The following is a 24,259-nucleotide window of genomic DNA, read 5'->3' on the forward strand; positions in this document are numbered from 1 at the left end:
TTTTCGCAGGGGTGGTGAAAACCCGAGATGAGCTCTGGATGTTAACTCAAAGTCAAGATTTGAGATTTATTGAAAATGGGCTACTAGACTTTAAAATCTCTCTTAATATTAATCTTACAGGGGTTTTTTCCCCCCTAAATTCATCGACTCACAATACTCTCACAGCCCTTCCTATGCCTGTGAAAAATAAGAGTGTAACTTTATAAAAATGCAGATGTAGTTTTTTCTGGGCCTTGTGTGTCAAGGTGGCATGGTTTCTTTCAGGTCTGAGAGAAGCCCGCCACAGCTCATGCGTGGAATGTCTTCCCACCGTAGCTCCTCCCCAAGCCTTCTTGTCCTGGTTCATCTTGCCGCCGTGCTCCCCAAATTAGATGGACAAGTGACAGGCAGTAGGCCACCAGGCAAGGACACTCGTCTTCCCGAAGACCGTATTTAGGGGGCAAAGAGTGAAAAGTAGAGTAGGTGCTTACGTGAGAGACAGCAGCCCTCTGGTTGGTGAGAGCCGGGCAGGCACGTCTGTACTACGTGGCCGGGGCCGGCCCTGGCTTCTCTGCCACCGAGACCATGGGTACAACAGTTCTCCACCAGGAAAAGTAAAACACCATTTTAACTCACTTTCTCAAAGACAGACATCGGAGACTAGGAAAGGTGCTGCCAGTTAAACATTTACCAGAGGTGAACCCTGAGCCTCACCCCCCAAGACACACCTCAACGTGTCCATATCCAACCTCTGCTCCCCCTCCCTCAGGAAACCAACTAGGGCTCACGCCCATTCTGCCCAAGGAACAACTGGACTTCATCCTCACAAGGAACCTGTTACAACCCATGATAAAGAGAGACGAGTTAATGTTTCACAGAACCACACTAGACACGGGATGTGGTCAGAGCCTGGATTCATCTGATTCACCGGACAGGTCAGCTTCCCCCCAGTTGTAGTAACCTTCCCCCCAGTTGTAGTAACCTGCAGCCGCAGGAGAACTCCGGGAAGTTTGGCGTCATCACAGAGAAGATATGCAAAGATGTTTTCAGAAGGCTAGAAAGAGACACTATTTTATTCATCTCTCCCCACCCCCAGGAGATGTTGATTTGAATCTCCCTTAATTGTTTCCCCCGTCCTGTCCTTTGATGATGGCTCAAGATGATGGCTTTAATCAGTGGTTCCCACATCAGAAACACAAAAACAAAAGCCAAATGTCAGGACCCCATCACAGACAATTGAATCCGAATCTCTCTGGATGGGGCCTGAGTGTTTGTATTTCTTAAAAGCTCCCTGGGTGATTCTCCTGTGTTCTGAAAGTTAAGAACCACTAGATTAAATGAAGCAAGTTGCCCTGAAATAAACATTTGCTTGGCGTTACTGGTGGTCCGCAGTGGGAAAGATGTCAAAGGGATGTGGACGGACTGAATGGCCTGAGTTGCCCTCTAGCCAACAGCTGTTGCCACCCCTTTTCCCAGCAGACTCGGAACAAGTACTTTGGAACTTGCCACTCACGGGCTGCAATCACTTTCGTAAAACCCTACCTTTATGCCCCCTGTATTTTCTTCCAGGGTGTGGTTAGCTTCTGTTTCTCCAGTATATCCTATCTCCGGACAGCCTGGTGAATAGAAGTGGCCAGGTCATGGCCACAGGTGACTAAGCTGGCTACAAAGGCAGCCTTGTGTTCTCCCTTTCATTTTTTCCTTCCTCCATTTCAGGAGGCTATGCTGCCTGCGTCCTCAAACGCATGCATGTGCAAGTCTGCTCCCACCGCAGGCCCCTCGGTGCACACGGACTTCATCACTCTTGATAGTGGTGTTTAAAATGGAAAAGCACTAGGTGCTTCTTGCCCAGAAAGATCAGGGGAATTCATGAAATCTTGAGCTGTGTCCAGATTTGCCTCGGGTCAGTAGAAGAACTAGACTTGCAAATGAACCGGAGTCATTCCACGATCCGGGCACCTATTGAACTGATGACTTTCAACCTCAGTTGCCAGTGACGGGTGAACCGAAGCAGCCAGTTCCTTCCCTCTCCTTCCTTTAGGAAGTCAGTAGCTTTGAAGACAAGTATTCCTCGTTCATGAGCTTTTCCAAAGGGTTCAGAGTCTTAAAAATTATAATCTCCTCCGTGCCCGCAGTGCTTATCACATGGAAAACACCCACAGTGGCGATGACTTAATTCAAAATCACCAAAGGCAGCCACGAGTCCTTTGGGGCAGGAATGCAACTAGAAATGAACTTGGGTCTGCTAGGGCCTTGCCTGGGATTTGTTCTAAAGCAGCATCAGTTGAAACTACATTCCTGACTGGGGGGGGGGGGGGGGGGGGGGGAAGTTTTAAGTTTCTTTTTATTATTGTTTTGGATTCCAACCGGGGTAGAGAATTATTCCTCCCCCAGGAAAATAAAGGCCTCTGGTACATAACCAGGAAGCCCGTGGCAAAATACACCCAGCAGAAAGATACAGTTTACTCTCTCCTGTTGGCATCTATTTCTTCACCACTTGGGCAGAGAAGTCTAGCAGGAAGAATAAATTGTGACTAGCTGAACATACGGGAATTCTGGTTTATACTCAGTGACTTCCAGTTTACCTGGACAATAGGGAGATTTGTTACTCTACCTTTATTTCATATTCCTCCATTGAGAGCTCCTGGTTTTATGCAAATCCGCTAGAGTTCACCAGTTCATGCCACATTTCAGATCCTACCGGACAATCTCGGGCAGCTGCCGGTCTGGGGAAAATTCCAACAGCTTTTATCCAGATGCTCCCAGACACACTGATATGTGAACCACTTTCAGTGACTTCCATGTTCTCCCGGGATGGTCTGTTGTTCTGAAGCTGAAGAGCTGCTATTAGCACAGTAATTTTTTCAAATGAACATTGAGCTAAATTATCTCGAATGTATGAAGGAACATCTCTCACTGTGTTACGGAAAATTGCCTCCCACATTACAAGACTATACAAAGCACATATTAATTTGGGGCCCAAGGACATCCAAATTGCCTTAGCTTCTGGGCTGTATTGTGATGACACTCTCTCAGTAATATCAGGTTCCAAGGACACCACAAGGTGCACACCGTTAGGAAAATAAACCAGAAGCTTTCTCCATTAGGATCCCCGCATGCATCCCCAAGCCCAGCTAGGGGCATTTTGTTCTGAGATTCAAGCCTTTTGCACAGGAAATGAATTCCGATTGCATAGGCAGGGAAGTGGATTTGAATTCTAAACTGGGTCAACTTCCCCAGAGGGCTTTCTCATTCTGGAGGGAGTCCTGGAGGGAGGCAACAGAGGAAGCAGCCATCCGGCAGCCCCAGCGACCCCGAGCCCCAGCGACCCCGTAGCTCCCCTACGACAGGTATCTCAGGAATTAACTCCAGCAGGTGCACATTCAAATCCAGGCCAAGGTGAGAGGGGAACGTGCAGGCTGGGCCCTGGCTGATAAAGTGCCAGTGCTGTCGTGAGCATTGTCCGCGTGTGGCCCGGCCGGCAGCGAGCCCTGAAAACTACGCCTGCCTACATCGCCCCCCCAGCACCCAGTCAGCTCACATGCAGCCCCCCACGGGATGTCTCAAAGATAAAAATAAACATCTTTTAAAATAAAAATTGTGAGGGGCGCTTGGGTGGCTCAGTCGGTTGAGCAGCCGACTTCTGCTCAGGTCACAATCTCGCGGTTCGTGAGTTCGAGCCCAGCGTCAGGCTCTGTGCTGACAACTCAGAGCCTGGAACCTGCTTCGGATTCTGTGTCCCCCTCTCTCTCCGCCCCACCCCTGCTTGTGCTCTGTCTCTTTCAAAAATGACTAAACATTTAATTTTTTTTTCATAAAAATTGTTAGATTTTTGCCTCGTTTGTCCCACCCTTGCCTTGTTTTTCATTTTCTACTTTTCTGAGGAAATATCACAAAGCCAATCACAGACATCATGACAGTCTATCTCCGCGTGCTTTAAGTACACGTCTAAACAAGATGTGTGTTCTTTTCCAGGTGGTCACAATGCCATTACACACCTAACAAAATGAGCAATGGCTCCTTGTTTTCACCCGATACTGTTTCAGATCAAACTCATCTTATTATGTCCAACACATCTTTTGTTGTTTTGTTTGCCCAAACGGTAAAGCTCTTACAAAGTAAAAATAAGATTATGCGGTGTCTCCCCCCCCGTCCCTCCCCCCCCCCCGCCCCCCCCCCCGTCCCCAGAGCTTGATAAACTGTAAAAGGCTGTGCAGCTTATGCAGCCTCCCTCCCGCCGTCTTTAAGGCACACCTGCCCCACTCTTCCTGCAGAGGACAGGACTCTCCAGGCCGGGTAGTCCCAGTGGCCTCTCAGTCAAAGTCCCCTCCCTCTTGGGACCCGCGGCCCCGAGCTGGGCCAGCGGGAGCGTGAACTTGAGGGCAGCTGAGCACGCACACGAGACTACGACCGAACGACCGCTGAAGGGGCCTGTCGGTTCCTCCGCCTCCCTCGGAGCCGCCCTGAGCTCTGCTCTGCCCAAGACCTGGGGGTCGGGGGTTATGCCTTATATCCTATCAACTATGCAACAGCGACTTCTCTTCAAGTGACCCAGAGCTGCTCCCCGACGCAACGCCCTTCCCACGCAGGGAACCGTCTCAGCACAATTCCTTCCCTTTCTCTGCCTTCGCCATCGTACCCCGACCGAGTGCCCAACAGCACTGCCACGTGAGGACGCAAGAGTGAACCCACCGGCGGAGGGCGCCATCCCTGGCCTCTGTACCCAGGCGACAGCCCCCGTGTGATGACAGCAGCTCACTAAGGGTGCTGAGGAACCGACTAACTGAAACGATGGGCTCATAGGAAAGGGTTGGTTCCTACAGGACTGGGTGGAAAGACAACCTTTTATTGCAGGCACGGCCAAGAGTTCCATCTGGGGTTCCCTGGAGCGCGCTGAGACCCAAGCCATTGGCTCCTGCTCTGACACTCTGGTCCTCTCCAGTGGCTCCTCAAACCTCATCTGTCCCCCTCGATGCCCTCACCAGAAAGACCAGAACTCAAAGGCTCTCTATTCAGTTCTCCCCTTGGATGAGCCTTTCACTTGAAAGCATAAGAAATATTCATGAAATAAAATTAAAAGGTACAAAAACCTGTGAGACAGAAGGGCTCTCTGGCGGAGTCCTCCCAAATAAAAGACTCAGTCCAGATATTTTCTTGAAAATGCTGCTGTTTGCAATGTGGTTAGTTGGGCACGTTGCTGACCTTTTTTTTTCCCCACCAGATACAAACGGCTATTTTATCAGATTGTTATTTTAAAGCAGGAAGAAGCCTAAGATTATTTATGATAATCAAAACTTGCCAACTTTAATTTTGCCTTAATATAACTCCTGATCTCAGGCCACAAAAAGACAGAGATAATGGAAGGAAGGGATTCCCTGCAGCAACGTTAACATCACCCCCGGAGCACCTGTTGTCAACCTGCCCTCCCCCCACCCCCCCAGCAGCAGCAGCAGCTGGAAATGTTAGAAATGCACGTTCTCAGGCTCCAGACCTGGGCAAGGGTGGGGTAGGGCCCAGGGATCTGTGTTTTAGCAACCTTCAACCCCAGGGATTCTGATGCAGGCTGAAGTCTGAGACGCAAGGGGGCATAGAGGAGGTCTGCGGATAATTCAGCCCTCCCCGCCTCCTCAAGACAGCAAGCCTTTCTGGAGCCTCCTGTAGGCAGAGTGCTGCGTTAGACGCTGGGGATGCACAGACCACACAGGTACAGCCTCCACCCTCCGGAGCCGCAGAGTGATCGGGAAAGGCCAGCACGGCCGCACATAGGGCCTGTTAACCCGCAGTGTTATCGCAACAGTGAGATGTATTCCTGACCCCTGCGCTTGGATGCTGGGTGACCTTGGGTTAGACCCTGAAACTCTTAGCGAGGCTACGAGGCCTCAGTTTCCCCGCTGCCTTCTCTGTGGAGATAAAAATAGTCTTCAAGTTATGGGGCCGTTGTGAGGGTTAGGTGAACTCATGTGGATAAGGCACTTAGCACCGGGCCTGGCACACAGGAGAGGGAACTGGATGCCAGGTGCTGTTGTTTTCAGGGAGCAGAGGGAGAGCCTGAAAGAGGATGTGGGTCAACTCCACCTGGCCAGGCAGAGTTTCCGGTGGAGGGCACGTTTGAGGCTGGTCTGGGAAGGTGAGTCAGCGTGTGTAAAGGAAGGGTGTGGGCTGGAGGCAGGTGGCTCTGAGGCTCCTGCAGACTCCGGGTGGCATTCAGGGGCTTCCCACGGCTTCTCCAGCGGGCCCGAAGAGTCCCACGGCATTATTTGGGTACCGTTTTGTTCCTGTCTACAATCCTGCCCAGCTCCACTTATGGACCAGCGTAAAGGTGGTCCTTCTACAGCTCCTGGACTTTGTGAGAGTCTACTGCACCCCACGGCAAGGGACTCAGCCTTCTCCCTTTCCGGCTGCACCTCCTCCCCCCGGCCTCACTGAGAAACGTGGTGGAAACGGGGACATCACCACGCACCAGCCTCAGCGCCCGCCTTTCCACCGTCCTGTGGAGAGTTTTCCTCAGAGCCTTTCCTCACCAGGGTCTCCCACTTTTCTATCAATTAGCAGAAACACCAGAAGGGTGGATGTAGAGGTCAGCGGGCGTCACTCAGGTTCCCGTCCCCCAGGGTCAACCGGAGGGGCCATCGCCTCCTCCCACCCCCTGCCACCGCCACCATCACCAGGACCCTGAAGTTGTCTGAGGCAAAGTCAGCTTTTTTTTTTTTCCAAAACAACTTTTTTTTCTCCTTCATTTTTATTATTAATTTAGAAAGCCCCACACAAGCCCCAGTCCTGTGCCCCCTCTGCGGATCTGTCCCCCTCTCCTCAGGAACCTGGGCCTCCCATCCTCCTCCTCCTCCTCCTCCTCTCCTTTTATTCCGGTGGCCGGTGATTGGAACAGAGCGCCCCCCTCTTCCTCCCAACCCCACAATTGTCACCACCAATTAGTGCATTGTTAGGACACACAATGGCGTTACTGTAGCCAGTGGAATTGGAGGTCTTTGTGCTTCCCCAGTCGGCCGTGGGGGCAGTCAAGTCTCATTTAGAGACTTAAAACACAACGCCAGAAGAAAAATGCTATCAGAAAAGCAAAAAGAAAAAAAAAGGGGGGGGGGGCTGAAGAAAGGGAGAAAAGCACCAAAGAGATAAGAGAAAAAGAAAGAATGAGAAAGAAACAAGAGGAAAAGAAGAAGGCGAAGTTGAAGATGAAGGAAAAGAAGGACGGGAAGCAAGCAAGTGTTGAAAAGAGAAGGGGGGAAAAAAAGTGCTATTCAGGAGTTGGCCCGAACTCATGAAAAGACCCGAGTGGTTGCTACATACTGAAGTCCCCCATCAGAACACAAAAAGGGGCTCGGGCTTAACAGTAATTAGTGGCCTGATTGTGCTTAGAACACTGTGCGTCTTTAGAGGGTTTTTCCAACTTTCCTATTTTTTTTTTTTTTTTTTTTCAGTTCTCACAAATAAAGGGGGTGGGAAGAGAAAAGTAGGGGCTGGGGGAGGGGAAAGCCTGCAAGCCACCCTCTCCCCCCCCCCACCCCCAGCCTGGGGGTGGGGGCAGCTCAGCCTTTCTCTTTGACAGGTAAATTGGATTTTATTCTCTGAAGCTTGTAACTAATTACAGAGGGTATTTTTCTGTAAGAACGCGACATATGGGTGCGTTTTAGAGTCACTATTTTGTTTGTTTCAAGTACCTTTCGAGCAGCCTGGCCCTTTTCGCAGCCCGCAAGATGCCCCCAGAGGCCCAGCCCTTCTTCCATCCAGGACCCACCGGTGGTGGACTTTTCCTATCAGCCAGACTTTTACGTCCAGAGCCTTTTCTGCTCGTGAAATTCATGTCCCAGTTTAAACACAGGACCAATCTGAGGAAGCAGCCTCACTCCTGAGGACTTGTCCGACAGCTCTTGGGCTGATAACAGGACCTCCCCTGTGTCTTTCCTCTCTCTCTTTCTCCTCGCTGATCCCTAAAACAATCGGGAGCCAACCCGTGCCTCTTAGAGCTCCGTGCCTCTTAGAGCTAAGGCACAAGGAAAGTTCTTTGAGGGAAAGAAGCCACCCTGAAGTTAGGCTGGTCTCTTGGATGCCCAAGTTCATTCTCCATATTCATATTCCCTCTCTCCCTCCCTCTTCCCTCCACCTGGCCCACACCACACTTTCTAGAAAGTGCAAAGACGCACCAAGTCCAGTTTGCCACAGAACAAAGGTATTCTTGGGGTGCCTGGGTGGCTGAGTCAGTTAAGCATCTGACTTCAGCTCAGGCCATGATCTCATGGTTCGTGAGCTTGAGCCCTTCTTCTCTCTCTCTCTGTCGCTCTCATGGACTCTCCCTCTCTTTCTCTGCCTCTCACTCACTTGCTCCCTCTCTCTCTCTCAAATTAAAAAAAAAAAATCTACCTAAAAAAAGCAAGAATATTCTTGTGTTGCTATTTTTTAACAGTTTTCTTGGAACAATGTAGCCCAATGCAGTCAATTCCTAACTTGTACCAGTTTTTTATTTCCCTTCAAGGGCACAAAACATGCCTCCCCTTTTCCTCTGTCTAGCTCAGACCAGACTCCTATTAATGTGTTTCACAGATAAGCTAATGGAGGCATCATCTGCTCCTTGCAAGGTTTCCATAAAATCGCTGCCCGCACCCCCCCCCCCCTCCGTCTTAGAAACAAAGCCGTCCTAATTTGCCTGGGACTGTCTAACCATTGTGTCTCTTTTTGCTTTTCCATGTGTGAAGTGGAAGCGAAAAAAATGGGGGTGGGGGCTGTTCCCAGGCATTTACTTGGGAGGGAGGGATATCGGGGGACACCCAGGAAGGCACAGACCAGAGTTCTCCTCTACATCCCCAACCGGCGGCCAAGGCAGGTGGCTCTACACTTGGGTGAGCTCACTACAGCCACTATGCTCACTCCAAGGCCCAGGAGGAGGAAGAGAAGAGAGATCGGATCAGAAGGGAGCAGTCCTGGTGCACAGCCATGCTGGCACTGCGCACGCCCGCTTTTCTCCCTGCCAACCGCTGGCAGGTGCCCTGCGCTGGCTCTTTTCATCCCTCCTTGTGTGTTGGGGGGACTGTTCCAGGCTCCCTCACCCCCACTCCACCCTGAGAAAGGGCACGTCCTGACTCAGTCGGGAAATGAAAAGTGAAGCTCTCTGATGGTGGTGGCCCATGCCATGTCACCAGTACCCAAGTCGGGAGATGCTGGAAACAAGGATGACCGAGCCTCCTAGGGGCGGCGCCTCCAGGGCACAGACGGGTTGGCTCGGTTGCCCCAGATCTGGGGTAGGGCAAACAGGGTGAGGTGCGCCCTGAAAGGGTCCTTGGCGAGTGGCCTGTGGCACCGACTCAGCACCTCCCACTTGCCCCCCGCCCTCGGCCTCTTGCTCTGGGATGGGTAACGGGAGCCCCAGGATGCCGGGACCTGCAGGCGACGTGGGTGGAGGTCAGCTAACTAGGACGCGGAGCCTGAAGACCCCGAGTCTGGCAGTTCAGGTGCGCAGCACATGCCCCAAGGGCTGTCCGAGGAGTGTCCGTCCCCAAGTTACCACGGCCGCCGCCTACACATCCCTCGGGCCCGGTCCCCTCACTATACCGCTCGCCCTGCTCCTGTCCTGATCCTCTCTCCAGGCCGCCTCAGTCAAGTTCTGAATGACGAGCTCCAAGGCAACGGAAGTGCGTCAGGGCTCCCGGTACTTCTTTGAGTGACACTTAATGAAATGCTACGTTTAGGAAACACATGCTACGTTAAGGTCACTCCAGCGACCGTTCTGGCACTGTGCGTGCAGGTTTATTGTGACTGTCCTCGCTTGGGGCCATCAGGGCCACAGCGCAGGTCACCATTGTCTGGGGCCGGTGAAGCAGCCTCTGTCCAGTGGCGCGTGCCTTAGAGTACGGTCCGAAAGAACTTTCTGCAGTGAGGGAAGCGTCCCCGGGGCTGGGCCGTCTAGTATGGAAGCCACCGGCCACATGTGTCGTGGAGCACTCGAAATGTCATAGCTAGTGCAACTACAAATATGAACGCTTAATTTTATTGCATTTTAAATAGCATAAATCAGTCCCTTGTGGCTAGGAGCTCCCATATTGGACAGCACAGCCTTCCGTGATGTTACTGAACCCTGCTACAGCCAGGGAGCAAGTCGGCTCCCAAATCTTTTTGCTTCAGAAAGACAACTGCCCAAATCACAAGCCCTTGAGCACCTCCTGAGGAGAAAAATTTCTAATTAAAGGCAAAAACAGTCTTTTCTGTCTCCCTTGACCGACACCAACTTCTCTCTACCCACATTCTGCTGACAACCACAATTTGGGGCTCCCCGGTGTAGACACACATGGCCTTACCTTGAAGTGAGAAAAAGAAGCCTTCCACACTTAGGTGTCGGGGCGGCGGGGCGGGGGGGGGTGGGGGGTGGAGGGGGGGTATACCCCGGGGAAGTCAAGGGATTCTATTATGGTTTCCAAGGGCAATAAGTCTAGTCTACATTCCTTTCCTCCAAAATTGTCAAAGGATTCCCATTAACCTTAGTGATGGCTCTCCACAGGGCCTGCGAGGCCGGGGCCACAGTTCTGGGTGTGAACCAGTGGAGGGTCATCTGGCTGCTGGCTTGTTAAAGACTTTGAGTGAAGCAGAGAGAGAAAGAGAATGAGAGAGAGAGAGGTTTCCATTTTCAAGGTACATTGTTTCTTTCAGTGAAGACTTCTGTAACTGATACAGGTAACCATAGATCACCTGGGGACGATTTCAAAGACGAGAGCAGCTGGGTGAGTAAAAATCACAGCAGATCTCGGTGGCCAGGAACCAGGACGGCACAGGCACATCACAGACAAGCCCCTGAGCTTCTTGGTATTTAAAATGATCCACACGCTTGCAGAAAAGACAAAACCCCTAAAGGATTTGAATTATAATTCCAAGTGCTATTTTAAATTATCATCAAAAGGACAGATTAATTTTTTCATACCTCCCAGTAAAATGGGGGTCCGTTTCTCACCTTTGCTGCCACCCCCCCCCCCCCACCGCTACCCCCACCAGGTTCCTTAGGGGCCTTTCCTATTTAATAGGCCCTGCAGCAGGCAATTCTAGAAAATGAGTTACACTAAAGACTGGAAGTTAGGATGGGCACGGGGGAAATGAGAGCTGGAACTTGGGGGGGGGGGGTCTCCCTTTAAAGTTCTGCTGATCGCATTTAAAAACAGGCACATGGCATGCTTTCCAGAAATACAAAATTCAATTTAAAGAGTTCTTCCTCATCTTTCTTCTCTGAGGATAGGTGTTCATACTACTTATCGTCAGCTGACTCTGAGGTTTCAGAGGCTCTGAAATGATTGTCCACTGCAAATAGACTTTATCAGTCAATGCCCGGGTCTACTATTTAAGAAGAGCTGTGTACGAAAAAATAAATGTACCCCAGGCCTCTGGCCCTGGAGACGTCACTATTTATCTGGCGTGACAAGAAACAAAGTTCAGAGAGCAATACAGGAACAAATATGAGCCCGTATTAGGCTGTGAGTTGCAAACCCCCTGTGTGGTCAGGGTTCAAAAGGCAGAGATCTCCGTGGGCTCTAGTCAGGAGGCGGCGTCACTCCGGAGACCAGGAGAGCCATTCCCGAGGGGGGACAGGTTGGAGCGTTCATGCTGGACCTTGGAGGCCCCTCCAGTGCCTCAGGGAAGCGGTCCCAGGAGGAGGTGGGGCTTGGCCACTGAAGCTGTGGGCCTGTGAGGCTCATGGGGTCGCTCGAACCTGCCTCCCGCACCCAGCCACGGGGCAGGAGCAGACCTTCCTGCCCCCCTTCCATGCACATACCCAAAGTCAGCCACTCTTGGCCACAGTTCCTGGTAGTAACCTCGATCCAGTACTGGGGTACCAGGGACACGGATGAGAAAATAGTTAAAAGCTCAGTGTCTGCCACCAAAGTGACAGGGACGAATTCCCAGCTCTACTATCCACCATGAGTTGTGTCAACTTATGAATTCCAGCCAGTGACCTAGCCTTCCGGAGCCCCCCACATCTGTCAAAGGTGGATGATAATGGTTCCCCTGCAGGACTGCTGTGAGGACTGAGTACGATTAAATAACAAATGTACAACGTCCAGCAAATCATTTATATAATTTATATTTATGATATGAACCCTATACCAATCTTTTGTAGAAGAGACAGGAAGGCTAAGTGAAGAACTACTCTCTTTTCTGCGCTTTTCTTTTCTAATTTGTGGGTTGTTTGATCACAAACTATTCTCATTTTGACCAAGCTCACTGCAGTACAGTTTCCCTGCAGTGCCTTTCAAAGGACAGAAACTTGAATGATCTACTATTTTCATAGCAATTTGGCTTAATTTTTTTCCCCCTGAGACTGGCAGAATAGGTTAAACTTAAGGAAAACGGTGCTGTGAGGCTAGCAAGAAAAATTTAATTTAGTTTCTGGATTGGACCGACCACAGTGAATCCTAAACAAGAAACTAAAGAAACCATGTGCTGTCGAAAAGCACATCAGTCATTGAGAGAGCACCTACTAGGAGGCAGGCCCTATGCTGCATCCAGATGGCCGCCTGTGCGCTCGTAAGTAAAAGTTCTCATCAATAAATATTTCTTAAATACTCAAAGAGATAAGGACAAGTGCTTAGATCTGGAATGATGGAGAAACCGGTTTTGAAATGTGAATTGTGTGCAACCGACAAAAGAATGAACGTCCAGATTGGATGAAGATTGTCTAAAACCCCATTAAAAAATCATACCAGACAATGGGCAATTTACGGAAAAGAGAACTTAAATGGCCACTGAGCCCATAAAAGATATAATGGGAGATGATTAAAAGGCACGAGTTAGCATAGGATTACATATGATCCCGCAAAGAAATGATAGCAATGACTCAAGTAAATCTCTGCATACCCTGTTCATAGATAGCACCATTAGTGTCCATAGTCAAAAGGTAGACACAATTGATGGAACGGATAAACACAATATGGTACATATATACAAGGGATTATTACTCAGCCTTAAAAAGGAAGGAAATTCTGACACAGGCTATAACATGGATGAACCTTGAAGGCACAACGCTAAGTGCAGTAGGTCAGACATAGGAAGATAAATGCCGTATGATTACACTTTTATGAGGACCCACAGGGGTCAGACTCATGGGGACAAAGTGGAAGAGACAAAAAAGGGGGTGGGGCAGAGGGGGAAAGGGGGAGCTGGTGTTTTGTGAGCACAGAGTTCAGGGAGGGAAAATGAAAATGTTCTGGAGATTGAGGGGTGGTGATTGAATGTGAATGTGCTTAATGTCACTGAACTGTACCCCTAAAGATGGTTAAAATGGTCCATTTTATGTTATGACTATTTAACCACAATTTAAAAAATGTATTTCCAAACTTGGATTCAAAAACGCTGTTATCCTTGGGGCACCTGGCTGGCTCAGTCAGTGGAGTATGTGACTCCTAATCTCGGGTTTGTAGTTTCAAATCCCATGTTGGGTATAGAGATTACTTAAAACATAAAACAAAATCTTAAAAAAAAATCACTATCACCCTTTCAAAAAAATATGCCTTAAATATATCCTTCTTTCTCCTCCCATCATTGAACTTCTTTAGTGCGCCTTGACTATTAAAAATGCAAAAACTGGGGTGCCTGGGTGGCTCAGTCGGTTAAGTGGCCAACTGTTGATTTTGGCTCAGGTCACGATCTCACGGTTCGTGAGCTTGAGCCTTGCATCCGGCTCTGCACTGACAGCATAGAGCCTGCTTGGGATTCTGTCTCTCTACCTCTCTCTCTCTCTCTACCCACCCCACCCCCCATGTGCATGCTCTCTCTCATTCTCTCTCTCTCTCTTTCAATAAACTTAAAGAAATGCAAAAAAATTTTTTTTAAGAATAAGGTAGGCAATGAAAGAAGTCTAAGACAAACCATAATGTGAAAAAGCTGATATACACAATACTTTCCATTTATGTTAAGAAAAAGAAATACATTGTATGTGTACAACACAGAGGAAGGTCTCCCAGGAAACACCCCAAACTGGTCTCAAAACTTGCTTCTGAGGAGAACGGGGTGGGGGGAGTAAATGGAAACTTGGATTTACTTTTACTGTGGAATATTTTTTTTTAATTTTTTTTAGCGTTTTATTTATTTTTGAGACAGGGAGAGACAGAGCATGAACGGGGGAGGGTCAGAGAGAGAGGGAGACACAGAATCCGAAACAGGCTCCAGGCTCTGAGCCGTCAGCACAGAGCCCGACACGGGGCTCGAACTCACGGACCGGACCGCGAGATCGTGACCTGAGCCGAGGTCGGCCGCTCAACCGACTGAGCCACCCAGGCGCCCCTGGAATAATTTTAAAAGAGATCCATAATTCCCCAGTATCAGGGGAGGAAGGCTGGAGTCTCCTGCCCAGTGGGCTTGGCAAACTGGGTCCAGGACTGCCATCTCTGGCTCGGACAACCTACTACAAAGTGGAAAACAGGATAACACATGCGGAGGGGGTAGGAGACCTTTCGGACTGCGAATATTATGAACAGTTGTCTGTAAAAATAAGACGTATCTGTGAAATCACGAGTTTCCGTTTTCAGTGTGGAAAATATGGCCAGCGCATTTCTGCTTGGGAGGTAACAGCTCCGCCTTGAGCCAGAAATAGAGGAGTCTAGATACACCACATGTTATTGGTGCGAGGTAGACAGACTATTTAACTCCTTCCAGGATCTGTTTTCCCATCTGTAAAATGGGTATAACAAGAATACAGATGGTGGGGGGCGGTTATGAGGATTATAAAGCATCTGGCATGTACCAAATGCCCAGGAAATACCATTAACATACACAACAAAGTCTCATTTCTTTAACAGGGTGCGTGGAGTCTCAAAAGCCAAAGCCAAAGCCAAAGCCAAAGCCAGTTCTCTCCCTTGTGCAGAACCCAGCATCTAAAGAAGCATTCAGTAAATAGGACCCTGGGCCTTACCCACCGGATCCGCGGTCCTCCAACCTCAGCCAACATCCAAATGGTCTGGGGGGCTTGTTAGAAATACAGATTCCCAGAGTCCATCCCAGCAACTGTGACTCAGTGGGGCTGGCGTGTGGCCCTGGAACCTGCTGTCCACCTCCAGTGCTGGACAGAGTGCACTTAAGAACTCCTGTTCTACGAGAACTATTTGGAAAAGACGAGGCAGAACTCAAATGCCCTCCTTTGCCCCCGCCAAGTCTGCTTTCCCCTATTCTGCTTCCTCTTCCCTCTCTGCAAGAAAATGACCCCTCTTTTTCTTCTTCCTTCTCCAGGGTTTTGGGAAGTGCAGTTTCTAGAAAAAAATGTGCTTGCTGTTTCTTGACAAAGCCTCCACAGGACTGTTTTTAAAAACAGAAAGCGGTGGTGGGGGGGGGGGGGCGCGCACCTGGGTGGCTCAGTGGGTTAAGCACACGACCCTCCATTTTGGCCCAGGTCATGATCTCCCGGTTTTCTGGGTTCGAGCCCCGTGACAGGCTCTACACTGACATGTCAGAGCCTGCTTGGGATTCTCTCTCTCTCCCTCTCTCTCTGTCCCTCCCCTGCTCACTCTGTTTCTCTCTCAAAATAAATAAATAAACTTAAAAGAAGAAGAAGAAGAAGGGAGGAGGGGGAAAGGAAGTGGGAAAGGAAGGAAGAAAGAAAGGGCGGCTTCCTGGAGGTGGGCAGGAGAATGCCAGGAAGCAGGGGGCTCTGAGGAAGCCCTTCACATTTGTCCCAGAAAGACGAAAAATCCTTCGAGATCCCATCTCATAGACAGACAGACCTTTTCCATCCCCTGCGACAACATCCAAAGAGTCTGTCTTCCAGTTGGAGAAGTAGCGGAAATCAGAGAGTAAAAACTGGGCTGGAGGAAAAAGAGGGGTGCAGAGCGGGCACGGGGCGGGCTGCCAGCGGACAAGCGCCAGACATAACAACGTGACGTGGATGTACGTTCAGGCCAAGTCTAAGTGTCCCTTTCTCAGTACCTCGTAAACAAAAAAATATATAAAAATAAAGACTCACCTAAAATGCTGCTTGCTTGCTTTGTGTGTGTGTGTGTGTGTGTGTGTGTGTATCTTGCAGCTTTGCAAACACCAACTAATGAATCCGTCTGGCCAGGACAGCCCCTCCGGAGGGAGGTAAACAGTCACAGGCTCTCAGGGCCTATCTGCTAAGTAAACCACAACCACAATGGGCGAGAAGTTAAGCAGCTCGTGCGGTGAGAGGCTGCCTAAAGTTAATTAATTGCCTCACGTCTGTTGCTGATAAAGCAGGTCTTAAAGAGTGGCTGTTTTCAAGTTGTGCAGCCTTAGGTGGAAGTTGAAAATTAAAAGAGTTGCTCCTCTAAGAGATTCGTGACTTCAGGATCAAACCTTATTAACACTAGTGGCACGGGGTGGATGGGAGAGATTTGAGGAGGAAGAGTGGCCCGTTCAAGTCAGGCGCCCACGCTGCCATTACCCTGGAGTTTTACCTCAAAAGACGGTAGAGACGCGTTTCCCAATTCGGGGTGGTGACGGGCATCCAAGAGGGTCCATCCGTCTCGTCCAGCCGTGACCCCTCCCTGTCATACCTGCACTCCCTTTGTCTAGTGTGTTATTACTTCCGTAAACTTTCTATGATAGAACATTCCACCGTAAACCCGAAGCTCCACCCCAGCCACGCGTCGCCCAGCCTCAATGACCATCAGCTCAAGGTGAATCTCGTTTCATCTAAACCAGCTGTTCTCAGACTTGAGTTTGAATCGGAATCACCTTGGTGGGGGCTGGGGTGGGGAGGGCTTGTTTCACGAAGTCTGAAGGGGGACCTGAGAATTTGCATTTTCCCAGGGGCTGCTGGTGCTGCTGGTCAGGAAATCACATTCTGAGAACCACTCATCGATATTCTCACTCCCTTTTTTTTATTATTATTAAACCCAATCTCTCATAGCTTGTCACTTCACTTGAAATATTCGGTGCTCTAAAAAATAATGCCATTATCACACCTGAAAAATACGGATAATTCATGAATGTCATCAAACACCTCGTAAGGGCTCAAATTTCCAAATGCCTCATAAATGTCATCATTTTTTTTTTACAGTGTATTCTAATCAGAATCGAAATAAGGTCCATGTTAGGATTGTGTGATGTGTCTTAATGTCTTTTCATCTTGAACCATTAATCCTCCTTTAACTCTTTATTTCCTTGCAATTAACTTGTTGAAGAATGTTTATGGCTTTTTAAGAGGTAGAATAGCATAGTGGTGAGCTCCCTGGGGTCCAGCTGCGCGCTCGTGACCTTGCTGAGTTAGTCACCCTCTCTTAGCACCGGGCTACTGGTAAATGTTTAACAAGCAGCTCTCAAGGGAGGAGGGGAAGTGGGGGAAATCCAAGCCCCGATTTGTACTTTTGCCAATGTCTCTGGTGTCTGCACCGTACCGTGGCCGATTTCAAGTTACCAACATGCTGTCACAAAACACAGAGCCTGGAGGTGTGTGGGGTGGCACATTGTCACACAAAATGTCCACGGTCCCAACACGAGAGACATGCATAAAACTCCAAAGCGCAGACACGAACAACTCATAAGAAAATAATTGGAAAGTGATGACTTTTGAGTACTTATCACCTTTGTTTTTAATATGATTTATGTGTTATGGGTCTATTTAATTTTTTTTTAAGTTTATTTATTTTTGAGACAGAGAATGAACGGGGGAGGGGCAGAGAGAGAGGGAGACACAGAATCGGAAGCAGGCTCCAGGCTCTGAGCCATCAGCCCAGAGCCCGACGCGGGGCTCGAACTCACGGACCGTGAGATCGTGACCTGAGCCGAAGTCGGACGCTTAACCGACTGAGCCACCCAGGCACCCCTGGTCTATTTAATTTTTATTAATGGCCATGTTTAACCACTGGCTTGCCAAATTCCTGTAAGTTTAATGGTCAGTGCCGGCTGCCGTATACAGCTGTCCCTCCGTCTCGCAGCCATGAATGGGAGGCATCACAGCTCTAACGCTTAGCGGCGAGGCTGAAGGAAGACCGTGCACTGGGGCGTGCGGTGGGACCCAGTGCGTGCACTTGACCTAGAGGACATCAGATAGAGTTACTTGCTCCTGGGGCTGGGCTGGGAAGGCCGCCATGTGGGGGCTTGTGTCAGATCACCACCTACAGGGGAGCCGTTTTCAGAGTTCCAGGGGAAGACGCAACCAGAAGGGCGAGAGCCGCAGAGGTGGCCCTTGGGCCTGGCTCGATCACCACACAAATTCCAACCCGCCAGAAGAGATGCTGTGTAGAAGAACTGACTCAGGCCTGCGCCCCTCCTCTCCACTTCACGAGGCCACTTGATCTGTTTGCTAAAACCAAGACCCTTCTTTTGAGGTAGATCAGGTTACTGGCAAGGTGATTATTGTTTCTAATGGTCTGCAAACAGGTTCTCGGCTGTTAACCCCTCCAGCCTCTGGGGACACAGGGACAAGCCAGACTGGGCAGAGGCAAGCCCCCCTGGGAGCTCAGGGGGTTGAGGGATGCTAAAAGAAGGAGTCTGGGCAGGGGTGGGGGAGGGTGCGCAGCGCCTGGGTGGCTCAGGTCATGATCTCTCCGTTTGTGAGTTCAAGCCCCACATCCGGCTCTGTGCTGACAACTCAGAGCCTGGAGCCTGGTTTGGATTCTGTGTCTGCCTCTCTCTCTGTCCCTCCCCCCACGGGCACTCTGTCTCTCTCTGTCTCAAAAATAAACATTAAAAAGAAAAAAAAAAATGAGGCTGGGTTTAGAAGGGTCCTGTGCTAGTGAACAAATGAAGTTCAACTGCAGGCTGAGCACTGACACCTGCATTAGTTCCCCGCATAGCCTGTGACTCTGTCCTGACTCCCTCTGCTACCAGGAGAACCCCCCCAACCCCCGCCTGAGCGTGACCCAGTGGGCCTGGAGAATGCATTGTCCACAGAATATGTAAATAAAGGAGGCAAGGTCAAGTGACACTAAACCCTGCCTGCCAGTCACACTAAGCTCTCTGGGCCGCTACTTCCCAGCAGTGTGAGCTCAGGCAAGTTATTTAACTTCTCTGAGGCTCGGTTTCCTCATCCATTCGATGGGGATAACAGCGATTTCCACTTGTGGGGTTGTGGGGCAAATTATAAGTAATGCGTGTAGGGTACTTAGCAAAGTTCCTGGCACATAATAAGTACACAAGAAAGACTAGCTGCTATTATCATTGTAATGCACGTGGATACTGTCATCGTTGATACAAATCTATTAATAGTTATTCCTTTCCATGTATTTTCTCATTCAGTAAATATTAAAAGTAGCATAGGGCATGTCTTTGGGGCGGTTAGACTTTAATTTTTTTTTTTCATGTTTATTTTTGAGAGAGCGGGACAGAGTGCAAGTCGGGGAGGGGCAGAGACAGAGGGGACACAGAATCCGAAGCGGGCTCCAGGCTCCGAGCTATCAGCACAGAGCATGATGAGGTGCTCGAACCCATGAACCATGAGATCATGACCTGAGCCGAAGTCAGATGCTCAACAGACTGAGCCACCCAGGCGCCCCAGGACGACTACCCATTAAGAAGGGTCCTCACTCTCCAGAAAGCACTCATCTAGATTCTGAGAGCATTTTCTCCATGCCCCTCAGGGGGGCTCAAGCCCATGAAAGATGACAGTGTTGTGCACATTTGAAATGGCAAAAAGGCAACAGGGATCATTAAGGAGCGCCACTGGAGAGGACAAGAAGAGAGCGAAGCAAGCATGAGGTGTGGGAGTCTGAGGCAAGCAGAGGGAGGACGAGGCCCCCTTAAGACAGACGCCATTTGGGGCGCCTGGGTGGCGCAGTCGGTTAAGTGGCTGACTTCAGCTCAGGTCATGATCTCGCGGGCCGTGAGTCAAACCCTACGTCAGGCTCTGTGCTGACAGCCCGGAGCCTGGAGCCTGTTTCAGATTCTGTGTCTCCCTCTCTCTCTGCCCCTCCCCTGCTTGTGCTCTCTCTCTCTCTCTGTCTCTCAAAAATAAATATTAAAAAAAAAAAAAGACACCATTTAGAAAAATATGATGTCGCCAAGGCATTCTTCTACCCCGCCGTGGTACCCACAAACTCTTTCTAAGCACGCTGACACGGAAAAGCGGTGAATCTTTAACATGAAAACGGGAAATTGTTGACACTTAGAAATGGCCGTTTCAACCTTGTTGCACGAAGGCTTTCCTTCAGCTGGACGTGTAGTCATGGAGCAGATTACGGCACAGTGGGCAGGCTGAGCCCGCTTATGTGCAAGTATGTGCCCAGAAAGAGCCCCAAAAGGTCACTGCATGAAGTCATGAACAGCAGTCAGTTCAGAAGTGTGAAATCTGGATGTAGGAAAAAGGCTTTTGCTTACTTCATTACTTCTTTATAAAGTTTTGTGACGATCACATACCACTTCTTTTCCTATTTTTGAAATTTAGATATAATTCATCTTTCTGAAGTGCACAGATCATAAGTATACTGATTGATCAGTTCTGGCAAATGTACATACCCATGTAGTCCCCACCCCTGCCAAGATCTAGAACATTCTCCTCATCCCCAAAAGTTCCCTGTGTCCCTTCCCCAGTTAATCTCCTCCCCTGGTCCCTCTGTTTCCAGTCCTTGCAAACAAACACTGATCTAATTTCTAGTTCAGCCTGTTCTAGAACTTCATATGAGCTGAATCATACAGTACATACTCGTATCTGGCTTCTTTCACTCAACACATCAGTGAGATTCATCCATGTGGTCACATTCCTCAGCAATTTGCTCCTTTTTATTAATGAGCAATATTCCATTGCATGGACCCACACCAGTTCGTGTTGTCGTCTGTCAACCGTCACCTGCTTTCAGTTTTTTGATTATTAGGAGGAAAGATGCAGAGAAATTCATCTCCAAGCCTGTAGGAGGGCACATGTGTTCTCTCCCATAGGCAAATATCTGGGAGCAGGGTCGCTGGATTGAAGTTGACAGTGTTACACATTCTCACTGGGGACCTCATGATCAGGATGAAATGGAGCCAGAGAGGTGGGGGTGGGTGGGAGAGGAAGGCTGGAGTGAGGAGGATGTGGCGTTCTAGGGCAGAAGATGCCATGGACGGTGATTTGGAAGGCCCCAGCCTCAAGCCGTGTCTTCGTCTTTGGGCAAGTCAGGGGTCCAGTTTCCTCATCTGGAAAAGAACAGCCACCGTGTTAAAGAAGATGGAAGACGGGAGCAGGTGGTTTCAGGTAGACCCACCAAGAACATGGGCGGGTCCCTATCAGACCTCTCGCCCTGACTTGGAGGTGGGAAAGCATGGCCAGCGTCCCTATCACTGGGCATAAGTGAGGAGAAGGTCATGCTTCTCTTGGCTTTCTAGGTAGCTAGGGAAGAATGGATGAGTGACTAGCTTCAGAAAGTCAGTTCTGTATGGTCTCTAGCTCATAGCTTCCCAGGGCCAACTTCTTGTCTTCCGCAACTCTTCCTCCGTAATCCAGCAGAGCAGGGGGGCTAAGCCCGGATTCGCATGCTGATAGCCAGTTGTCCGCTGGGAGAGGAGGGAGCCACGTGAAGGACCAGGGAAGGTACAGGGATGCCCTTCAGTGCTTGTAGAGGGGAGCTCTTCGATGAGACCTCAGCTGTTGGCCCCGGGGAAGGAAGCACAGCAGAAGGCTGAGAGCTGGTCCTTGGGCGACCGCATCACCAGCCACCCTGCCCCCGTGGCTGCTACTCCACACGCTTGTCCTCCTGCTGTTCTGTGATCCGATGGAGTCCCGGAGAGCCGTGTTCTCACTCCTTGTCTCCCCCAGTTCCCTGCAAATAGTAAGAGCCCATTGGACAAATGAACACACCATCCTTCTTGTGCTTTCACGTTGGGAAGAGGCTGAGGCGACCCTTTGAAGGCCGCGCAGGATGGCTGCGTTGCCCGAGTGACCTAATGCCGGGATCGTTATTTCCAGAGCGTTACATTTTCCCACTGCCAAGCCCAAGTTAAGTCTCAAAATTCTCAGTCCCTCGCATGAGACTTTCCCTTTTGTTTATAGGCAGGAATATTTCCCCTCTGTGTTCCTGCCTCTGGCAAGCCTTTAAACATTGTCAGGATGTTTAAAAAGTACACCGCTCAAAGTAGAGCTTCGGGGAGGGGGGAGAAAAAGAGGATAATGTGAGCATTATTTTGGATTTTTTCCCCCTCCTGGCCAGGGCCATGGCTGTGGCTCTGATTACAATAATTTTGCCTGGATCTATTAGGTCTTGTTTTATCAAAGTGACTTACTCTTGTTTTTCTTTCCTCGCTCCTGCAGGCATGGCCTTGGGAGGGAGACAGTCTGGCAGCTGTGAGAAGCACAAGGAGCAGGAGGGGAGCCGGGGGCACCGGGCCTGGATGCGGAGCGGACGCCTCTCCTCTGGACACGCACACAGCGCCCTCTGATTCTAGCGCCCAAGGAGCAGCATCGCCACGGACTTTGACTTTGCTTTACGAAATAAAAATCAGCGCAACGTGTAAAGTAAGCTGAGGTTCTTCGGGCTCTAGTCCTGGCACAGCACCAACTGACTGGGAGGAGCCACTGGGCAGCTGGGCCCCTCAGGGAGCTTCCATTCAGAAACTCCAGTGAAAGAGTAAGGTAACAAAGACAAAGGGTGTCCTTAGAGGTTACGGTGAGTGCTGAGCACCAAGGCTTGGGGATGAGAAGAAAAGCAATTCAAGGAACTGCCATCTCCCCGCCTGTCTCTCACTTTCCTTCTTCCCTGTGTCCCGGCCAAATACAACAGCCCCTCAGCCACCCCCCATCCCCACGCCCCACCCCCACACAACGATTTCCCTCTGGGCTCCAGGTGTTTACTTGGTCTGGAATGTTCTTCCCTCAGCCCCTAAGGGTCAACTACTTCCTTCCCAGGGTGTGGGCCCTGGGTGTGGGCACATGAGCATTTGGGTGAATCACTGGATCGTATTCTTCCTGTTGTGTCCAATGGGCCAGTGTTACCTTCCTTGGAGGACTCTTGTGAAGACTAAATTAGAGAGTATGTATTCAGCATAGTGCCAGAACATAATAGGTGCTCAAACAAATACGGGAGGGAATAATAATACAGAATAATGCATGAGTGTTCGGGGAGTCGTGGAGCGTCAGATACAATCAGAAAGGGATCCAAGATCCTGAGCTCTGACTGCTTGAAACGCTATCTTCCCTATCACAGTGCATGGCATACAGTCAGCACGTGACCAACACTCACCCAATGAGTTATTCCATATGGAAAACCATGGATGGCAAACTAAAAAGTCTAGTGTTTATTTTGCCTTTTCATTCAACTAACATTAAGTGCTAACTTAATGGCAGGCACTATGGCAGCCTCTGGGGAGACAAAGAAACCAGGCCCTGTCCTCCAGATGGCTACAGAAGTCAGATTTTAGGAGGGATTTGGGGATGGGGGCGGGGAGGAGGGTTGGATGAACAGAACCCTGGGGTAGGGTAGGGGGGAAGCCGAGAGAAGCTAGCATGGCCTGCCAGGCCAGGCAGAGCTGAGGGCTGGTTTGGGAGACAGGCCAGAGGAGAATTCTCAGCAGGTAGAGGGACAAGGTGGCATGAAAGATTTCCACAGAGGGGACTCCAGAATCCCAGGAATTTGTCTGATCCCTAAAGAGCAGAGGTTTTCCCAGCACCCCTGGGAGGAGGTAGCACCTCTAACCACATCCCACCCTCCACCCCCTGCCCTTCACTAGAAACTCTGTCCGGTCCACAACAGGGGATACTGGGGCTCACACTGACCTTCAAATGTAGGGAGCAATTTCCCAGTGCAACCCACAATACAGAGCCCAAGACCCGAGGTTCAGAGACTTTCTAAGAGGGAAGGAACTGGGCTGAGCTCAGAGGAGCTTAACTGAACATTAAGCAAACACCTTTCATTATAGCAACTCAGGGTGTTTCCATTCGTCTCCTTAATGTGCAATTAACTGTTCCCACTTTATGCCATATTATTTCTCTTCCTCTGCTCTCTTGCTCCCTACCTCTCTCCATGGGGTGAGATTTTAATTTATCCATTCATGTAACAATTATCCATTGAGTACCAACATGCCAGAGATACAAAGAAAAACAAGACAGAACCCCAGCTTTCCACCTTGGCAACAGTTATTGAAAGTTAAATGTCATCACAGCCTTTGACTCAGCAGGTTCAACTCCCAAGAATTTATTCTAAAGATACACTCCCACAGGTGCCAACACTATTACCTAAAAGGACAATTCTTGAACTATCTTAAATACCAATTCAAAATTGGGAATAATACAAAGGCTCACCAATAGAGAACCGATAAAATTGATTATGATAAATTTAAGCAATAGGATACTCTAATGGTCAAGAAAAGGGTTGATCTTTTATGAGTATGTGTGCCTCCATGCTGATTTCGCTTTATTTTTTATTGAAGTGTA

General features: G+C 49.6%; 1 long non-coding RNA gene across 4 annotated transcripts in view; it reads right to left on the reverse strand.

Annotated features, from left to right (window-relative positions):
• LOC132671875 (uncharacterized) overlaps positions 1-15,122 on the reverse strand; it is a 62,833-nt gene extending 47,711 nt beyond the window's left edge. For all 4 annotated transcript variants that reach the window (XR_013557193.1, XR_013557195.1, XR_013557192.1 and 1 more), the window contains exon 1: positions 14,883-15,122. This is a non-coding gene — a long non-coding RNA (uncharacterized LOC132671875). The remainder of the gene's footprint in view (positions 1-14,882) is intronic.
• Positions 15,123-24,259: the final 9,137 nt, after the last annotated feature.

The sequence above is a fragment of the Panthera onca genome, chromosome C1, assembly GCF_046562875.1.
Source record: "Panthera onca isolate mPanOnc1 chromosome C1, mPanOnc1 haplotype 2, whole genome shotgun sequence".
NCBI classification, from domain to species: domain Eukaryota; kingdom Metazoa; phylum Chordata; class Mammalia; order Carnivora; family Felidae; genus Panthera; species Panthera onca.